The sequence below is a fragment of the Hemiscyllium ocellatum genome, chromosome 14, assembly GCF_020745735.1.
Source record: "Hemiscyllium ocellatum isolate sHemOce1 chromosome 14, sHemOce1.pat.X.cur, whole genome shotgun sequence".
Taxonomy (NCBI): Eukaryota; Metazoa; Chordata; class Chondrichthyes; order Orectolobiformes; family Hemiscylliidae; genus Hemiscyllium; species Hemiscyllium ocellatum.
In genome coordinates, this window is record NC_083414.1 from 62,765,118 (window position 1) to 62,784,566 (window position 19,449).

Sequence of the window (19,449 nt, forward strand, 5' to 3'; positions counted from 1 at the left end):
GCTGCTTGACCTGCTGCGCTTTTTCAGCAACACATTTTTAAGTCTGATATCCAGCATCTGCAGTCTTCACTTTCTCCCAATCTTGACTGGTAGTCAAGTGAAATTTAACAGGCCTGAATTTGATGCATTGGGTGTCTAATACTGCTGCAGTTAGGTTTCCCTTGGTCTCTTCAGTCTTTAGCTCCAATGTTTTGCTCACTAAGTTTCTGAAGGTGAGAGGGGATTATAACCCTGTGAATAAAATGGAGCATCTGATTGTCTTGATCACTTTTGTAAAGGAGCTATTCTATTGATTACCAAAAATAAGATAGGAAAGAAACTTAAGGGAGAACGTTTTCAAGCGGAGGGTGATACGTGTGTGGAATGGGCAGTTAGAGGGAATGGTGGAGGCTAGTACAATTTCAACATTTAAAAGGCATCTGGATGGGTATATGAATAGGAAGGGTTTGGAGGGATATGGGTCGGGTGATGGTAGGTGGGACTACGGAAGAGTTGGATGGAAGGGTCCATTCCCGTGCTGTACATTTTTGACTAATTGAAAAATAAACAGTGGATGAAATAGTAAGATTAGGTTGATAGGAAAAAGTGATACACCTGAAAGAATATGATTTCATACTCTGTCACTGCAGGGAAATAGTGGTAGACATTGGTAATTACTAGATTTTATTATCTGTTTAGTTCATATTTTGTGTGTAAATGTGAGATCATACTGCTCAATGCAATGAAAATTGAGGCTGACAGTAGGCTCACAACACAATGATAGGCAACTTGGCTTTTTGGATATAAAATATAACGATCCTTCACCTGAAGTTGCTGTAACGTGTATGTTGCATAAATAAATAAAACATTGGTCCCACCATTCTTTTGACAGCAAAATCTCAACTTTCAGGGCCTTTTGAATTTCAAGAACAAGAACTAGTAGGTTAACAATATATTAATTAAAAAGTTATACTTCGATTAAAATAGTCAATACAACAAATATATTTTCTAATTAACCTGTTCAAAGATTTCAGTACAGACCACTGGAGGAGGTGTGATGTGACCTCAGGGTTTGTGTTTCAGAGGTAGGTACACCACAACGACTCATTTAACATATGTACATGTTACATAATCAACCTGTTCAGAAATTATTACACACCTTTGGAGCAGCTTCTTGCTCAGAGATATGGACATTACCATTGTGTCACAGGAGCCTAAAAGGCAAAAATATATTTGCAATCTCAAGCATTTGTGTCATTCCTGGCACAAATGTGTTACTCTGTAGTTACAATTATTTTATCCCAATAATTTTAAACAGCTATTTTATAACTGTCTACAGAAGATGACACAAAGAGTATCCCAAAGAATAGTAGAAAGGTCGTGACTAAAATGGAATAAGAAAATTAAAAACAATGATAACTACAGAAAAAGCATGAGGAACATTAACTGTCTAATAAGTCCCTTGGATCTGATGACTTGTATCTAATATGTTGTTCTTTATTCATGTAGGGTAAGTAAGGAATCCTTTCCAATAGAAGTTTTTACCTGAGTTTCAGGTTCCCATTTTCATCAGCAAAATGTACAGACCCAATCCTCCTCGGGTCATAGTTGTTTTGATAAGAGAGCTCGTCAAGAGTTTATTTTCAACTATCCAACAACATTTAATGGCTTGGCAATTTATGGGAAAATGCCCAGCTCTCTAGCATCTCTGAGCTATTAAAACATAGAATAGTACAGGCCCTTCTCACACCAGTTTTGTTTTATGATGTGGAGGAGCTGGTGTTGGACTGGGGTGGACAAAGTTAAAAATCACACAATGTTAGGTTACACTTCAACAGGTTTATTTGAAAGCACTAGCCTTCGGAGCACTGCACCTTCATCAGGATTTTATCTGTACCTCACTTCATAAATCTGTCCTGCTTTCAGTAATAACAGTCAGGTACAGTTACAACATTTAAAAGACATTTGGATAAGGACATGAATAAGAAATGTTTGAAGGGATATGAGCCAAGTATAGGTGGGTGGGATGAATTTAGTTTGGGATTATGGTTTGCATGGACTTAGACCGAAGGGTCTGTTTCCGTGCTCTATAGTTAAAAACACTTCTGGCTTTCTATTTGATACAACTGATCACTATTCTCCATTTTAATTATTAATTCTTGAATTACCTTCATACATTTCAGTGCAATTGTACAAGTGAACATAATTTATATCAGGCTCCTATCAGATTAGATTAGATTCCCTACAGTGTGGAAACAGACCCTTCAGCCCAACCAGTCCACACTGACCCTCTGAAGAGTAACCCACCCAGACCCATTTCCCCTCTGACTAATGCACCTAATACTATGGGCAATTTAGCATGACCAATTCACCTGACTTGCAGATCTTTGGACTGTGGGAGGAAACCAGAGCACTTGGAGGAAACCCTCCCAGGCACACAGAGAATGTGCAAACTCCATGCAGAAGACTGATTACTTTATTTCCAAATTGAATTCCCAGATGAATGCCAGCCAGATCATTTTAAGAGTGTCTTAATTGATCAACTCTTCAATTGCGATAAAATTAAAATCACATTGAGAAATACAAATGTACAGTACTTAACAGTTCCAATTCAACTGTGCAACTGTCTCTTAGATATAGTAAATCTCATTGCTTGCAGGGCTTTAGGTTTTGGAAAATGTTGCAAATAACTAATGTGCAAACGGTGGATATACCTTATAGTGGGAATTAATTGAGTAGCTTCCAGCATTTCAAAAATATAATACGTATAACATACAATGAAAGATAAAAAACATATAAAGATGTCCTACATGAAAAATTGTTGAATAACTTTTTAAAAATGTAAAACTTTCATCTCTAATCAGGCTATCCAGCAGAATGTGATGATTCTGACCACAATGAACAGCCATGAGAAAGTACTGCAGTAAACAAGATGGCTAATCATGCATGTGGAGTGTACATGTTCTAGTCCAGGAAATACAGTACAATAGATACCCTCTGTATCTCCTTTTATACATTAACTTTGGAGATATTTTAACTCTAATGACATTTTCTCTGATGCTTCTACTTTTTTGTCTGAAAATTGCAGATAAGTAAACACTGGAGTCGCACTGGGTGAAATAGTGTGCATAACATTTTGCGCGGAAGAAGTGAATTCATGAATGGTGTGATTTTGCTGGATGCTGGTTTGCCATGCAGACTGTCACTAACAGCACTGGTTCTATTTCTGTATTGACTGAGGATTACCATGAAGGAATCTCATTCTCAACCTCTCCCCTTGTTTGAGGGATGGTGGCCATCTCTCTTCAGATGAGACAGCAGCCCTGCCAGCAGGTCTGGTAGGACATTGTTTCCAGATAAATAAAATGTCAATGTAACAAAATAAGCCACTGTTAAATTATCCCCAATCAACATGTTTTGTACAAAGACAAAATACTGCAAATGCTTTAAATATAAAAGAAAATATGGAAACTCTTAGCAGATCTGGCAACGTCTAAGGAGGGAAAAACAGAGTTAACAATTGAGTTCTTTTCATCAAAGTCTGCCAAATCTGCTAATTATTTCCAACACTTTCTAAGTTATTTTTTACCTTTTATTCACTCATGTTAAACATAGATTGTCTACACCACTAACTCATTCTGAATAGAAATTAGGCTTGTCTCAAATAGGAGCAACGGTAGCAGTAACAGCAACAGCAGTGTTCGACCTTTGTTTTAGAGACATGCAAATAATTCATGTTGACAGTTGCATGCAATATTTATAACCACAGTATTTGGTCTCAAATCAGTCATGAATTTTGCCTTACCCCAGATGAATGACTTTGTTCTGATTGGGTCCATTCCAACACTGGACAATTGTATCTTTAATGCAGACTCCTGGCATTCATGCTGCTTTCCCCCTTCCAGTAGAGTACTGCTTAAGCCATATTTTGCTGTGAGTAGCAATGGTCTCCTACAGTTTATAGCGTTAATGCACAAAATGGAAATACCTGCTCCTGCTAAAGAGAATCATACAAGTAAGCATATTAATATTGGTTAAGTGCCATACAGACCAGTGCCCCAAGCTTCCAAGATCTGACCACACATAGCTCAAGGCAACAAAAGCAACAAAAGATTCACCATGTCCTGGAGTCTGGGTAGTGTTGTAGAACAGAGGGACCGAGGGGTGCACATACAGAATGTTTGAAGTTTACGTCACATATAGACAGGATGGTTAAAAAGGCATTCACCATAAGACATAGGAGTGAAAGTAAGGCCATTCATCATGGTTGCCTTCATTGCTCAGTCCTTTGAGTATAGGAGTTGGGAAGTCAGGTTGAGGTTGTACAGGACATTGGTGAGGCCCGAACTGGAATATTGTGTCCAGTTCTGGTCACCCAGTGATAGGAAGAACATTATTCAGCTGGACAGGGTTCAGAGAAGATTTACCAGGATGTTGCTGGGTATAGAAGGTTTGAGTTATAAAGAAAGGCTGGATGGGCTGGGACCTTTTTTCACTGGAGCGTAGGAGATTGAGGGGCGATCTAATGGAAGTTTATAAAATAATGAGAGGTATAGTTAGAGTTAATGGTAGTTGTCTTTTCCCTGGGGTGGGGGATTTCAAGACTTAGGGAGCACATTTTTGAGAGGAGAGAAATTTCAAAAAGACATAAAAGGCAATTTGTTTACATAGAAGGTGGTCATGTGGAATGAACTTCCTGAGAAAGTGGTAGATGAGGGTACAATTACAACGTTTAAAAGACATTTTAATCGATACTTTAACTGGAAAGGTTTGGAGGGATATAGGCCAGGCAGATGGGACTAGTTTAGTTTGGCATTATGTTCAGCATGGACTGGTTGGACCAAAGCATCTGCTTCCATGCTGTATGACTCTTTGACTCAATGTTGTTGCTTAAAGCCACAAGGTGGGAATTTCAGTGAAACCTAGACACTTAGAGTTTTAAAGACTTCATGGCTTTAAGAAATACTCATGCAGCTGGCAGCTGCAGAGATGGAGAGTCAAACAGCCTGCAGACAGGGCTCATGGAAAGACCAGCAAAGGAGGCATCAAACCTGTCTGACAAAGCAATATTTCCTCACCACTGCACTGAGTGATAACCAAAGTTGTGATCGTGGATGGCTCTGTTGCTGGAGCACTGGTGGATAAAGGTCAAGTGCAGGGAGATGTAAAAAGTTTGATTTTACCAGCAAGATAAAACAAAGGCCTGCATTTCTATAGAAACTTCCAGGACCTCAGGATGTCCCAAAACAGTTGATGAACACTTTGCACATTGAAGTGTAGCCACTGTTGTAATGTAGGAAACTTGACAGATCATTTGTGCACAGCAAGCTCCCACAAAAAATGAATATATTTTTCTGCTTTACGGTTCTAACTGTAGTCCCATTCCAGTTTAGCTAACTACTACTTTATCCCCTTGTGGCTGCCTTTAAGTTTAGATACTAGTTGAAGAACCAAATTCCTCACCCTAAAGCTAAATTCTATCATGCTGCAATGAATCTTACCAAAAGGGTCTCTCATTTTGAGCTCATTAATCAATCATATTATCAGGTCTAAAATAGCTGTTACCTGATTGGTTCCAGAGCATCTGTTCTGTGAAATTTCAGAGCTGTCCACCTCAAATTGCTTCAGAAGGTAACATAAGCTGAGTGCACAATACTATTTTAACTAACAGAGAACCCTCTGAATACGAGGATTCTGTTAGATCCCCAAAATTACTCAGAACATAAAATCCCTACGTTGTGGAAACAGGCCCTTCAGCCCAACAAATCCACACCAACCCTCCAAAGAGTATCCCAACTATGATAATCTGTTCATGCAGTGTTGATTGAGAGACAAATATTGATCAGGGCATCATGGAGAATTCCCTCAACCTTCTCTAAAAGAAGGCAAGGGAAGCAAATGGCAAGGACATGCAAACTTCACACAGCCAGTTGCTCAGTGTTGGAATTGAACCTGGGTCCATGGTGCAATGAGGAGGCAGAGCTAAACACTGAGCCACTGGATCGCCCTCTGACATTACAGCTCTCCTTTGCAGTGTCAACCTCAATTTTGTGCTCAAATAGGTGGACCTGGGATTCCAATCCACTTAATCACAAAAGTGTTTCCACTGAGCTGTGCAATGGAGAAGAGTTGGATTAGATGGGAGCTGAGTACGTGATATGCTTTATGGCATCTAAGTACCATCCTTTATTAAACACTTTATTCATGGATTTTATAAGCTGCGATCCAAGGTATGTGACAAACGAACAAACATCAATGAGCCTGTTTAGTGTTCAGATTTAAGTCCTGGTGTACTGTCTGAGGAAAAAACCAAAACAACTTGGATTATTGATCACATAAACAACATAACAAGCTGAGGTCAATAAATTTATTTTAAGATCCCTCAGTTACACCCGTGAAGTTACAGAGGACAAAATGTTTAACAAGGTCATACTGATGTTATGACCCACTGGGTGCATCATAAATTGTGCCCCACTGTTACCACAGTCATACAAAACATTGAAGTTGTTTTTTCAGGAATGCACAGTACCCCGATATACCTGACTTTCAGAACAAGGTTGATAGAATTGGGGCTCAGGGGTTAGTACTACTGCCTCACAGTGCCAGGGACCAGTTTTGATTCCAGCCTTGGGTGACTGTGTGTAGTTTGCACATTGGCCCCGTGTCTGCATGAGTTTCCTTCGGGTGCTCCAGTTTCCTCCCACAATCCAAAGATGTGCAGGTCAGGTGAATTGGCTTGCTAAATTGCCCTTAGTGTTCAGGAATGTGTAGGCAAGGTGCATCAGTCAGGGGTAATAGGGTAGGAGAATGGGTTTAGGTGGGATGGTATTCGGAGAGTCGTGTGGACTTGTTGGGCCAAATGGCCTGTTTCCACAAAGTAGGGATTCTATGATCTTCTGTGAAATCACAGACTGGGTTTCTGTACTAATCAAGAATTATCATCTAGAGTTATACAGCATGGAAACAGACCCTTTGGTCGAACCAGTCCATGCTGACTATAATCCCGAAATAAACTATTCCCTTTGCCTGCGTTTGGCCGTATCCCTCCAAACATTTCTTATTCATGAACTTATCTAAATGTCTTTTAAACATTGTAACTGTATCTGGAGTGTGTACCATCTAAGGTTCCTTAGACAGCATCTTCCAAACGCGTGACTTCTACAATCTAGGTCAAGGACAGAAGATAGCTGCGAATCACACCAATTGCCGATTCCCTTCCAAGCTACTCACCATCCTGACTTGAAAATATATCGAGTAAAAAATGAGGTCTGCAGATGCTGGAGATCACAGCTGAAAATGTGTTGCTGGTCAAAGCACAGCAGGCCAGGCAGCATCTCAGAAATAGAGAAGGATTCCTGATGAAGGGCTTATGCTCGAAACGTCGAATTCTCTATTCCTGAGATGCTGCCTGGCCTGCTGTGCTTTGACCAGCAACACATTTTCAGTTGAAAATATATCACCATTCCTTCGATGTTGCTAGGTCAAAATCCTGGATGTCCCTCCCTAACCATAATATGGGCCTATGTACAGCACTTGACTGTAGTGGTTCAAGAAGGCATTCTACCACCACCTTCTGAAAAGCAACTAGGAAAATTAAATGTTAACCATTTGTGAACAATTCCAGTAGTGAAATTGAGTGGGTGATTAATGAATTTTTAATTACAGGAAAGAATTGTATTTTGTTGAAGTGAAACAGATGTTTCAAAATTTGCTCTACACAAGTCAATCATTATAATTTAATAGTTGTATTTCACAGAATGGTTTCAACACATTGTGACAATGCTAACATCCTGAAGGACCAATTGATTAGTGCCATTCACCCACCTTTTCTCTACAACCCTGAAATATTTTCCTTTTCAGATACTGATCCAATCACTTTTGAAGGTCTAAATTGAACCTGTCTGTACCACAGTGTCAGACAGCACATTTCAGATCCTAACCACCCATTGTGTGAAAAAGGACTTTTCTTGTGTCTCTATTATTTCCTTCATCGACTGCTTTAAAACCGAGCCCACCCAATCTCAATCCTTCCATCAACAAGAACAGTTTTTCCTTTTCTCTTTTGCCTGGGCCTCTCATGATTTTGAACACCTCTATCAAATTTCCTCTCTACTTTCTCCATGTGGACCAATCCCAACATCTTCAATCTTTCCACGCAACTGATGTGCTTTATCCCTACAATCATTCTCTTGAATTTTCTTTTAACCCTCTCTAATGCCTTTACAAAGTCTAGTGCCCAGAGCTGAACACAATTGTCCTCTTGAAGTCAGTTCAAAGTTTTATTCAGAATTAACAGAAATTCCTTCTTTTTTAAACTTTTCATCAATTGATAAAGTCCAGGATACTGCATGGTTTAATAACTGCTGTGGGTGGAGGGAATATTATTGGGGCAACACAGTTCGATAGCAGGATTTGATTAAATGTTCCTTTTACTTCAAAAGACATAGAGTCATAGAGATGTACAGCATGGAAACAGATCCTTCGGTGCAACTTGTCCATACCGACCAGATATCCAAAATTAATCTAGTCCATTTTCCAGCATTTGTACCCATCCAGATATCTTTTAAACATTGTAATTGTCTCTTCTAGCAGCTCATTCCATATATGTGTGAAAAAGTTGCCCCTCTTATCTTAAACCTATGCCCTCTAGTTTTGGACTCCCTTACCCTGGGGAAACAACCTTGACTATTCACCCTATCCATGCCCTTCATGATTTTGTAATCCTTTATAATGTCACCCCTCAGCCTCCAATGCTCCAGAGAAAATAGCCCCATCCTATTCAGGCTCTCCCGATAGCTCAAACCCTCCAGACCTGGCAACATCCTTGTAAATCATATCTGAACCCTTTCAAGTTTCACAATATCTTTCCTGTTGCAGGGAGACCGGAATTCCAAAAAGGGTCTAAACAATGTCCTTTACAGTTAGTGATAACATTAAAATCTCCTGTTCTACGACCTACTTTCCCAAGATTCTTCCACTTCTTCATGGGAGGCACAGGGTAATTAGCACACTAATTGCAAAGTCTCTTAGTTACTGGTTAAAGCCAATTGCTTACAGTAACAGATGGGAGAACATAATTGCTGTTCTACAGAATAAGAAAGGAATAGGCCCTTCAACCCTCCAAGCCTGAGCCGATCCAGGCTTCAGGTGATTTTACTGCAGAGAGCTATAGGCACAGAGGCTGCTCTTCCAGCAGTCTAGAAGCTTCTCCCACTCTATTGTTCACACATACAAGCTGTTCAGCTACCTATGAACAAGTGGAACAGTTGTCATCAGGCTAATCCACAACTCACCAGATTTGTACAAACCAATTGCCAGTTAAATCTCACTCTGTGTGCACACAACCCAATGCCATGCTGTCTTCATCATTGAATCACTACAGTGTGGAAGCAGGCCATTTGGCCCATCGAGTCTGCACAACCTTCTGAATAACATGCCACCCAGACCCATTCCTCCCTACCCTATTCTTGTAACCCTGCATTTCCCATGGCTAACGCATGGACAATTTTAGAGTGGTGCACAGCAGGTCAGGCAGCATCCAAGGAGCAGGAAAATTGATGTTTCAGGCAAAAGCCCTTCATTCCTGATAAAGGACTTTTGCCCAAAGCATCGATATTCCTGCTCCTCGGATGCTGCCTGACCTGCTGTGCTTTTCCAGCACCCACTATGGACAATTTAGCACGATCAATCCACTTAAGTGCACATTCTTGGACACTGGGAGGAAACACAGAGCACCCAGAGGGAACCCACAGAGAATGTGCAAACTCCACACAGTCGCCAAAGAGTGAAATTGAACCCAGGTCCCCAGTGCTCTGAGGCCATAGTCCTAACCACTGAACTACCATGCCATCTTATCTCTCCTCCCATACTGTTTACAAAACAACAGAGTAAACACAACTCACAATGAGTTCCTATAACTTGCTTTTAAAAGTGTAGTAATGCCTCCCCCAGTCCTTGGTGTTAAAAAAGATTATTTCCACTTCAGTCCGTAATGGGAAAGTAAAAAGAAATGTTCTCTACACCAGATAATCTGCACTTTGCAATGTTGAAGGAGTAATGTTTATTGTAAACTGCTTCGTCACGTGACAAGCTGAATGTCTCTGAGCAGGGTCTGCACAAGATACCTCTTTAAGTTATAGGACATGTGAAAGGATTAGCATTCAATTTTCCAGTTCTAATCTTCGTTGACCCCTCTCCTCTGAGCTGCCCACACACCGTGTGGAGGTCTCAGCACAGTGCCCAATACCTGCCTTCTTGCTTTTTCTCTCTGGCTTTGGATTTGGATTTCAATGCCCAAGTGAACAGGAGCTTTGGGCATGCACCCACACTTTGTACCGGACCTGGGATCATTCTGAACCAGAGCATCCTTGTGTGTAGTCGCTGGTCTAGAAGGGACGTAGTCTTACTTATCTTCACCCTCTTTCTGCTTCATGGCAACTGGGAACCAAGTGTTCGCTTGGACTCCACAATGTGGAAATTCAATTTGTGGCAGAGATGGCCCTGTTGGAGCAAATGGCAAGGATTTGCGGGTTACTCACAGAAAAGTGTCTGCTGCACCACAACGATAATGATTCATGTACATGCAGAGTTACATTGTACTTTGCTCAAAAACTGCATACATTCATGTAGAACTCTGAGCTCCAAAACTGCAGGAATTTATGTAAAACTGTTATCTCACTTTTTAGATTAGAATCAAACGAAACATCAGGTCATAGACAGAGAACACGGGGGCTAACACCTTCAACATATTGTCTAGCTATCACCATTGTTAACAGCTAACCCGAGAATGCAACTTTTTTTTAAAAAAGGGTTTTGTGATTTACGCATGAAAGACGTGAAATTATCACTGTATTCTAACAGATGAAAGGCTTAACAGACAATCAATTTTTTAATGTATAATTTCAGTTACATCATACTGCAAATTTTTGCTATAAATTCTGTGTTACAATCGAGCCCTCCACAATCACCTGATGAAGGAGCGTCGCTCCGAAAGCTAGTGTGCTTCCAATTAAACCTGTTGGACTATAACCTGGTGTTGTGTGATTTTTTAAACTTAATAATGAGCAGTTGCCTTTCTCACAGCACACTCAGTGATGGGAGTGTCCATCAACACTTCAAAAGCACCTTATTTGCTATAAAGTGCTTTGAGATTTCCTGAGGTTGTGAACACTGCAACATAAAACCAAGCCTTAAAAAAAATCCTTAGCCTTTCTTTTATAACAGCTACAAATGAATTGCAGGCTGACTGCCGTATCTGCAGAATCGTTTTCCACAGTCTCAGTTACCCATGGCCCAAACATATTATAGAGAACGTTCCAGCACCTGGGACCGGGGGCTGCCAGGAAGGTAAATTTCCTATTTAAATGAATGAGTTCTCTGCTATCCGCGGTTTCTGGTTTCTGCTGTAGGTCTTGGGACGTATCCCCTGCAGGTACAGGGCGACTACTTGAATGCAGCTGATTAATTTAAAGTGTTAAATCTCAGCTTTTCCAGTAGATGGCACCATAGCTGCATTTAATACACCTTGGAACTCCAGTAAACACCGAAAAAGAAAATACAGCAAAAGAGATGGTTTTGTATCGCACTTTTGACAAGCAACAGGCATCTCAAAACATTTTACAGCCAGTGCAGAACTTTTGAAGTGCGGGCATTCTTTGCAATGTGAGAAACGTAGTAACCAATTTATGCAGGGTAACCTTTTGCAAATAGGACATGAGAATGACTAGACAAGTCTTTTGTGGAAAGACAGGGCAATTTCCCTGGCCTTCTTCAAAATAGGGCTATCGGATCTTTTACATGTGTCTGAGTGACAGGTTGGGGCCCAGGCTAATTTCTCACCCTCAAGACAATAGCCCCACCTGCATAACCCTCCCTCAGAACTGCACTGGATTTTTTGCCTTGATACGTATAACCTGAGTCCTGGAATGGGATTTGAACCCTTGGCTCAGTGATGGCAACTGGACCACGGCAAAGGAGACATTGGAAACAAACGAGTATGTAAGCTTTGTGGCAGGACTTAGATTTTGGGTTCTGGGAAGGGTCATCGGACCCGAAAGATTAGCTCTGATTTCACTCCATAGATGCTTACTCAGAGAGTGTCTGTCAGTGCATGGAATGTAGTGGCAGTAGAGTCAGATGCAATAGGGACATTTAAGTGACTCTTGGATAGGCACATGGAAGTTTACAGCGAAGGGGATGTAAGTTAGTCTGATCTTAGAGTAGGATTGAAGTCTGGCACAACGTTGAGACCCGAAGGGCTTGTTCTGTTCTATGTTCAATGTTTGATGTTCTATGCTGCCAGATCTGCTGAGCTTTTTGAGCAACTTCCATTTTTATGTCTTAGAATTTTCATGCTGGCAAAGACTTGCTTCAAGCCACATTCAGTTGAGATGAGAGATTGGAAGGATTTTTCCTTCATCAACAGTTCACCCTGCATTAGTTCCAGAATTAGACAGAAATGTGGTTTGAAATGTTAGTGTGGGATTACAATTGGGGTAAAAAATGAGGTCTGCAGATGCTGGAGATCACAGCTGAAAATGTGTTGCTGGTTAAAGCACAGCAGGTTAGGTAGCATCCAAGGAATAGGAAATTCGACGTTTCGGGCATAAGCCTTTCATCAGGAAAGGGATTACAATTGCCCTGCACTGTAAAATGGCAGTGCTTGAGTTTTGAGGGCTGTGGAAACTTGGGTGGTGGAGGTCTGGAACTATGATGAAGTTTGGCTCAGTGGTTAGCACTGCTGCCTCACAGTGCCAGGGATCTGGGTTCAACTCCTGCCTCGGGCAATTGTCTGTGTGGAGTTTGCATGTTCTCCCTGTGTCTGCATGGGTTTCCTCTGGGTGCTCCGGTTTCCTCTCACAGTCCAAAGATGTGCAGGTCAGGTGAATTGGCCATGCTAAATTGTCCACAATGTTAGGTGTAGGGGAATGGGTCTGGGTGGGTTGCTCTTCGGAGGGTCAGCGTGGACTTGTTGGGCCGAAGGGCCTGTTTCCACATTGTAGGAAATCTAATCTTTTCCTGATAATCTCTTAACAATAGGAAGTGTCTGTGCAGAATATTCTCCCAGGAGTCAAGAGGGGAGGATTGTTTTTGGTCTGTACAAAGATTAGGCTTGATGGAGCTGCAAGGATGCTTAAAGAGTAGGATGTAGGAAGGTACAGCAGTGACTCCATAAGGATGAGGACGAGGAGGTTGGCTCCATATTCAAAAAGGCTGTGTTCAGAGAGTTGCTGATAAAGTTGTCAACTTGATATGGTCATTATGATTAATATTAAATAAAGTTTATCCTGGCTAATTTGATCAAATTAAAAGAAAACATGTCTGCACTTTGATCTGGAAGAAGTTGAAGATCTTGATATCTGGGTCTTCACAGGATGCATGGTCGTTTTCTCATTACGTGGTCCACCACTTCTCATGATTCTCTGACTGTTGGTAAGTTTTGTCAGACTACTCTGAGGCATTATCGAATGGTGGAGCTGGCTACTTTTTCTCCTATTATGCATCATTTGTAAGTTTGTAAATGTCCAGTAATTGGCTCGACAGATCTTTCCTCCAAATAAATGGTGGGAAGACAGAAGACATTGTTTCTATCCTCTCTGAAATCTGTTTCCTTTCTACTAAATTCATCCCATTCCCTGACAACTGTTAGAGACGGGACCAATTGGTTCACAAGCCCAGACTGATATTTAATACCTCCAAGACTAAGACAGCATATTTCCATGCTCGTACCATCACCTGACTCTATGTTTGCCTCAGTTCACCTTCCCCACAACACTCATCCAGGTATTTGTTATCTCTTGACTTGACTATTCTGGCAAGTCTCCCAGATTCTACCTTGTGTAAACTCCAGGTTGTCCAAAACCCTGCCACGGTGTCCTTACTCCAACCAAATCCCCCATTTGCTTGTCACCATCACCCCTTGGCTCATCTTGACATTAAAAATCTCACCTTTGTTTCAAATCTACCCATGAACTCATCATTCCCTACATCTGATGTCTTAGATACCTGCACATGTATTCGCGGTACACTGGAACATTATGCCTACAGTAGGCGTTCAACTCATTGAGGATGCTCCATCCATCAATTAGATCATCTACCTCAATTCCACTTTCCTCCCACTAGCTCCACATTCTTAGACAATGTTAGCCTCCAGAACTCTATCAATTTCTGGATTAAATATGCTCAGTAATTGAGTTTCCACGGCCAAGATTGTTTTCTCTCTGAAAATCTGCCAGACTTACTGAATTCCTCCAGCAATTTCTATATCAGCACATGTTGCTGCTGTTGTGCTTCTTCATTTCCTCTCTGTCCCATAGGCAATTTAAATAGGCAGGAGTGGGTACTGCAGATGCTGGAGATCGGAGTCAAGATTAGAGTGATGCTGGAAAAGCACAGCAGGTCAGGCAGCAACCTGATGAATTGCTTTTGCCCGAAACGTTGACTTTTCCTGCTCCTCGGATGCTGCCTGACCTGCTGTGCTTTTCCAGCACCATTCTAATCTTGATTCTGGTAGTCTTGCTTATTGATGCATTGGAATTGATTACCTGTATTACCTCCGTGGAGTGGTTATATAGCAATCGCAAATCTAGTCATTCAGAAGTCAGCAGTCTGAGAATTTTAAATCCACTTTATGTGACACCAAAAATGTATCGGAGAAATTGTTGGATTATTGTGAAGAACCAACTGATTCACTAACATGGTCTTGACTATAGATGATCTGCATCTCTCACCAATGCCATTCTATCCTCTGAAAGGATCGAGGCCAAGCCACCCCATCAGATGAATGAGGGGTTGACGCTTATTGGTCGACCTTCCAGCAACACCCACATGCTGAGAAAAACTGATGAAATTTGGACATTTCAGGATGTGCCATGTGGAAATCCAAAAATTGAATACCAAAATTCAATCTTTATAAAGAGCAAAAGTCAAATTCTTTTAATGAATTTTCAGCAAAAGATGTCAGGCTTTGAGCCACAGCTCTGACTCTGCCTTGTTCTGCAACTGGTGGAGATTGTAAGTCTCCAGGATTAGTTGGAGAGGCACAGTGCGCTGTTTGCTCACCCTACCCTATAATTGACCTTTCATTCCTCACTAGACCCTGTCACTGTTAATTTGATGGCCGTGTTCATTCAAAGATGCTGATTAATAGTTGAAATTATTTCGCCCAATGGTTTCTCCACTTTCAATTAATCCCACTTCTCTCCGGGAATCTGCATATAAATCAAGCCAACCTAGTAATTATGAAATAAGTGCAACATGACATATCCAGCCCTATTCCTTCCATTGAAAAGCATTTGCTACGGATTCCAGGTCTTACCTTGCTGATGCCTGATCAGATTATCCATCGATTCTTAAATTGTTTTCCTCTTCCTCCTTTCAGTGTTCTCCACACCTTGTCCGTTACAATGTTTTTCTCTGTTTTCAAATCAGAAGGTGGAGCCAATCTGGTGAGCCTGGTTGCTAGAAACTTGATTTTAAAATGAATCAGAACAGCCACAGGAGACAGAAAGGATGCAAGAGTTTATATTTATACAAGAATGTATCATTTCCTCTGGAAGTGAGAAAGAGAAAATTAATTTATTCCGAGGTGCCATCACTATTCAGAACGAACAATAGACAAAATAAAAGACAATCCATTTGTTTTGTTTGGATTGGTTGTGAGAAAACTGTACAAATCTTGCTTGGCTTTGCAGGGAGGTCATGGACTAGAGTCTCACCCTAAGGTCAGAGGGTATGACCTCTGACAGTGCTCTGACCCTGCATCGGAGCTTGACACAATACCTAACCTTGCTGCCAGACCAAGTCATATCTCACTGTTATGAACCCGACAATTATGTTGCCAGGCGGTTCTGAAGTTCAAATTGAGGCTTTGGTTTCAAAACAGCTCCAGCCTCTTGGGTTGTTGGCAAAGGTGCATTCTTTGGTACAATTCACCAGATTTTAAAATTCATCACACTGAGAGAAACAGTGGCAGAGCAGAGGACAGTGACTTGGGGGTTATATGGCAAAACATTTGAAGGACTGAGAAATTGTCCCGATGTGGAACTGAAACAAAGTATAAAAGGCGAGTATGAATACAATGTCATGGAGTCATACAACACGGAAAAAGATCCTTTGGTCCAATTCATCCATGCCGACCAGATATCCTAATCTAATCTAGTCCCATTTGCCAGCATTTGGCCCATATCCCTCTAAACCCTTTCTATTCATATACCCATCCAGTGCCTTTTAAATGTTGTAATTGTACCAGCCTCCACCACTTCTACTGGCAGCTTGTTCAATACATGTGCCACCCTCTGTGTGAAAACGTTACTCCTCAGGTCCCTTTTAAATCTTTCCCCTCTCACCTTAAAGCTATGCCCTCTAGCTTTGGACTCCCCCATTCTTAGAAAAAGACCTTGGCTATTTACCCTATCTATGCCCCTCATGATTTTATAAACCCCTATAACGTCACCCCACGGCTTCTGACTTACCAGGGAAAAAAACTTATTCAGCCTCTCCCTACAACTCAAACTTCCAGTCCCAGCAATATCCTTGTAAAGCTTTTCTGCACCCTCTCAAGTTTAACAACATCTTTCCTATAGAAGGGCAACCAGAATTGGAAGAGTAAAAATAATTCTAAGCAACAGGTTTTCAACTAATTGGTCACAAATAACCCTGCAGCTTTGAATACTTGAAAATCTGGATTGGACACATTATAGTTTTGTGAAGTCTGATGTTCAGTTGGACGTTATTGGTTAAGTTATTAATTAATGATGTTCCTGTGAGATATGTTTTGTGCTGTTGTTGGCAAGAATATTTTTGGGCAGTTTGTTCCTATTTAAATTTATTGAATTAAAATCATTCCTGGAATTTAGTGACCTCAGCATTGTCTTGGCCCTCAATGTTCACATTGCCATTGCCAGTGTCGTTTCCATGGTAATTCTGAGGTTTGTTTTGCAACTCTGTTGAATTGGGACGTGTTCAATGGATACTGGGGATGGAGGGTAAAGCCTTCCATGGGCCAGGCTCTGGCTACTGCAAGGGTGAGGTATGGAAGGGCAGAGGGATGGGAGGGTGAACAGCAGGGTCATCCTGGTGCAGTGGACCTCTTCCTTTGCCGCCAGGAGACAATCTTCAGGTATCTGCCAAGTTTCTAGCCCCTCAGGGGGTCCTTGGACCATCAGGAAAACTCTCATTGATCTATGATCAACAGCCTTAATTAGTTTCTTAATGGTTTTAATGGGTACCTGCTTCTTGTGGTAGCTGAACGTTCCTTCCACAGCAATAGTCAGGAGAGAAGAATGTGACAGAGAACCCAATAAACTGGCTCCAGGAAACTCTGCACCTGCCTGTCGCCACCTCTACATTCCTGCCCAGTGTAGCGTCATCACAGTTTTGTCTCCATTGTCACCCATTGCTCAGTTGGCACTGTTGCCCAAGAGTCAGAAGATCATGGATTCAACTACCGCACAGCTGCACAAGCACAAAGGTCCAAGCTGTCTATCCAGAGGGACTTCAATTTGAGGCCCTGTCAGGAAGAAATGAAGAACACATGCTACTATTTTGAAGAAAGGAAGGGGATTTGTCCCCAGTGCCTTGGCCAATATTTAGGATTTCATCAACACTTGTTGCTATCACATTGCAGAATGTGGGGCATATTGCTTTGTGTAAACTGGCTACTGTGATATTCCTGCATCACAACAATGACTTCACTTCAAAAGGTACTTCGTGGCTGCAAAACTCTCTGGGCTGTCAAATGGTTGTGACAGACACAATATGAGTACAGCCTTTCTTTTATATACCACAGTGCCACTATGAGGTAGGGCTGACGGAGCATGTAGGGTCATGTGGTTGGTGAGATTTTGTCTGTGAAGTCAGAGTTGGTGAGTATGACTAAGCCAAGCTAATGCTTGATGAGTCTGTAGGACAGTTCTCTTCTAATTTTGGGACATTATCTGATGTTAATCAGAAGGATTTTATAGAGTCAATTGGATGTGCCTTTGTTGTGTTTTGTACATACTCAAGACAATGTTGGTCTTATTCAACTTTTTTTATTGCAATTGCTAGACCATCACATAGGATAGATAAGTGCCAACTGCAATTCTGGGATTCTGGAGTCACATGTAGACCTGACCAGGGAAGGGTGACGGATATCCTTCCCTCATGGGCATTAATGAACCAATTGGCTTTTTGTGACAGTCATTTCAAAACCACCATTACTTGAATCGAGCTTTTGTTTCAGATTTCTTAACTAACAGAATTTAAATGTCCCAGTTGACTTCGTGTGATTTGAACATCTCTCTGAATAATCAATCAATCAAGCCTTATAATTACTAAACTATCACACTCAGAATTGTTTACTGTCATTTGGCTACATGCAGATCAGGCCAAAGTTAAGCATCTTAAGCAATCACTTTTAATTGCTCATTTCAGAAATGAGTCATACTTTTAAAGGGCTGTAATTAGAAGCACTAACATGATTATAACATATTTTCAGACTATTACTGTGGTCTCTTGCCAACCTGTAAGCTTCATCTGATCCAAACATCCACTGCCTACATCGAACTCCTCACCCATCCCAATTCACAGAGTCATAGAATCATTGACTCCCAACACTGTGGAAACAGACCATTTGGCCCAACTGGTCCAAACCAACCCTCCGAAGCATCCCACTCAGACCCATTCCCCTAGCCTATATTTCCCATGGCTAACCCACCTAGCCTGCACATCCCTGAGCATGATGGGTAATTAAGCATGGCTGATCTACCCAACCTGCTCATCTTTGGACTTCTGTCCTTGTTGAACCTGCCATTGACCCTTCATAGTTCCTTAAAACATCTAACTTAAAAATCTAATTATATTTGAGTACATTTATGGCTTCATTGCTTCCTATCTCTTTAATCATCAAGATTCCATTGTTTGGAATGCCTTCCTTAAACATTGATGACTCACCATCGAGTCATAGAGGCATACAGAATGGAAACAGACTCTTCGGCCCCACCAGTCCATACTGAAAATAATCCCAAACTAAACTAGTCCCACCTGCCTGCTCCTGGCCCATATCCAACTCAGCTTCCTGCTTTACAGACTTTACTGAAAAACCTCACCTTTTCCTGATGCCCCCATCCTTGGATCAGAGTCAATTTTTGTCTGATTATATTCTTCTAGGGGCCATGTTTCTGAGTAAAAGTGCTGTATAAAGGCAAGTCACTGTTACTATGCTTGACCCACCTACACTAATAATTGTATTACTCTGAAGTGATGCTGGTGATCATGTTATTGTTGTTATGTTATTAACTCTTCTCTGAGCTCATTCAGGTGGAGAAATAGGATTTGTAACCTTGGAGACAGGCAGGAAAGTGAAGCAGAAAAAAGCTTTGAGTCAATAAGTGGTTGTGTAACCAGGTTGGAAAGACACAATGAGCATTATTTTACAGCGAGCCTTCCCCAGCTAAAGGTACAAAATCTAATTGAACAAACCTACACGGT